Source organism: Procambarus clarkii, chromosome 26 (assembly GCF_040958095.1).
Source record: "Procambarus clarkii isolate CNS0578487 chromosome 26, FALCON_Pclarkii_2.0, whole genome shotgun sequence".
Lineage (NCBI taxonomy): Eukaryota > Metazoa > Arthropoda > Malacostraca > Decapoda > Cambaridae > Procambarus > Procambarus clarkii.
The window spans coordinates 15,196,982-15,199,391 of NC_091175.1; positions in this window are offsets into that span (position 1 = coordinate 15,196,982).

The following is a 2,410-nucleotide window of genomic DNA, read 5'->3' on the forward strand; positions in this document are numbered from 1 at the left end:
CTGGGTGCTGGGTCTGCCACGGTACCCCATTCTGTACTCCATTCTCTGCAATGGCGGTCATGTATCCCCGTTGAGTCACCCAAATTATCTGGTAGAATTTGGGTGGCAGTGCGGACACCAAGGCCACAGAGTTTGACTGAAAGAGTGCCTTGTTGCCAATGTTTCCGACAGTCGTTAAGGGAAAGGTTGAGAACTTCTTCTAGCTTGGTCTTCAGAAGGATGTCATACTCTTCAAGCTTTGGGCTGTTGTAAGATGGGGGCACTGCTCAAAAAGTAAGCTAGTCTTGGAAGGGATAGTCATCTAGAAGATAAAATGCATCAGGAGCGTCAATGTCACCAATCCTATATCCCATCCTCTTTAGGTCCGAGATTTTCTTTCCAAGGATCTCGTCAATAGCGAGAAGCCAGAAATAAGCTCTGAGGAGACTCCTATCTGTTGATCTGGTTACAAGAACTCCAACCAACTCAATCTCTATGATGTTTCAATCTCAACTGTGGATTATATGTACAAAAGTGATCTGTATCACAAAAAAATACCAGTTTTGTAGATTGTTGACCAGACCACACACTAGAAGTTGAAGGGACGACGACGTTTCGGTCCGTCCTGGACCATTCTCAAGTCGATTGTGAGACTTGTACTCTTGTCTCTTGTACCAGTTTTGTACTCTTGGCTACAGCCTAGCCTCTTCTAGGCCTGGTATAATACATGTTCTACAATAGACCAGTGATAGATTACACAGGCCAAGGGGATGTACTATATAAATTTCAGAGCTGGATTCGTTTCATATCGCGAGCTTCACTCTGGCGTGATCATTCCTTCCTGCTCGTCGTGTCGCAGCGCAGGTATAGTGTAAATCCAATTAGCTTTTCCATTACCAACCCTTCTACAGTTTGCATAACTTGAAATGCTATTTCCTCTGACGAACTTTTGAGTTTATTTAGTGAGATTCGACGTTTGTTTAACAGTGAATGTCTCTATGACGTGATCGTGTTGGTGTGGAGAGTGTTGGGTGTGGGGGTGTAGGAATGTGTATTGGAATGTATGTGCGTGAGTGTAGAAATGAATGAGGTTGCCTCAGTCGATTAAGGCAGTGTCTGGTGATCCTCTCGGACATAGGTTCGAACCCTCGTCACGGCCCTTGTGGATTTGTTCAAATGAATGAGAGTTTAGCAGCATGAATGTACTCACCTTGCTGTACTCACCTAGTTGTCCTTGCGTGAGGGAGACGGGGATTGAGCTTTGCCTCTTTGGTCCCGTCTCTCAACTGTCAATCAACTAGATATATGAGTATATTGCTTTTCTTAGAGATTGATAATCTATTTTGAAGATTGAAGAATATAGATAAGAAAATCCACTGAGGCTGTGAGGTGGACACGAACCCACGACCTTGGTATTTCCAAGCCGCAGACTGTACCACTAGACCACCATGACTCGCCAAAAGTCGTACAACCGGAATTCTACCGAAATCACAGTAATTCTGGAGGCTCCTACTGAAGCCAGTCCAAGTGTTTACGATCCACAAGCACTCGGGTGGAAGAGGAGAGTAAACTCACACCTTACGAATAGTGCATTTTGTCAATATTATTAATATTATTGTCATTCTGAGAGTGAGCAATTCGGTCTGAAGAGTAGAATATTATTATCAATATAAACAGCTAAGCTAAAAGGACTATACAGCCCTGTGAAGTGCGGATTACTAACAGCCAGGCAGTGTTAGTGTCTGTTTGGGAACACTGATGAGTTTAAGTTGGAGCTGCATGTGTGTTTGTTGATGTATAGAACCTGTGGTGTAATGTGTGGCTGCGATGAGGTCGTCTCTTGTAGCTGGGGACGTCCACCAGGTGTGTCTTGTAGCTGGGGACGTCCACCAGGTGTGTCTTGCAGCTGGGGACGTCCACCAGGTGTGTCTTGTAGCTGGGGACGTCCACCAGGTGTGTCTTGCAGCTGGGGACGTCCACCAGGTGTGTCTTGTAGCTGGGGACGTCCACCAGGTGTGTCTTGCAGCTGGGGACGTCCACCAGGTGTGTCTTGTAGCTGGGGACGCCCACCAGGTGTGTCTTGTAGCTGGGGACGTCCACCAGGTGTGTCTTGTAGCTGGGGACGTCCACCAGGTGTGTCTTGTAGCTGGGGACGTCCACCAGGTGTGTATTGTAGCTGGGGACGTCCACCAGGTGTGTCTTGTAGCTGGGGACGTCCACCAGGTGTGTCTTGTAGCTGGGGACGTCCACCAGGTGTGTCTTGTAGCTGGGGACGCCCACCAGGTGTGTCTTGTAGTTGGGGACGTCCACCAGGTGTGTCTTGTAGCTGGGGACACCCACCAGGTGTGTCTTGTAGCTGGGGACACCCACCAGGTGTGTCTTGCAGCTGGGGACGTCCACCAGGTGTGTCTTGTAGCTGGGGACGCCCACC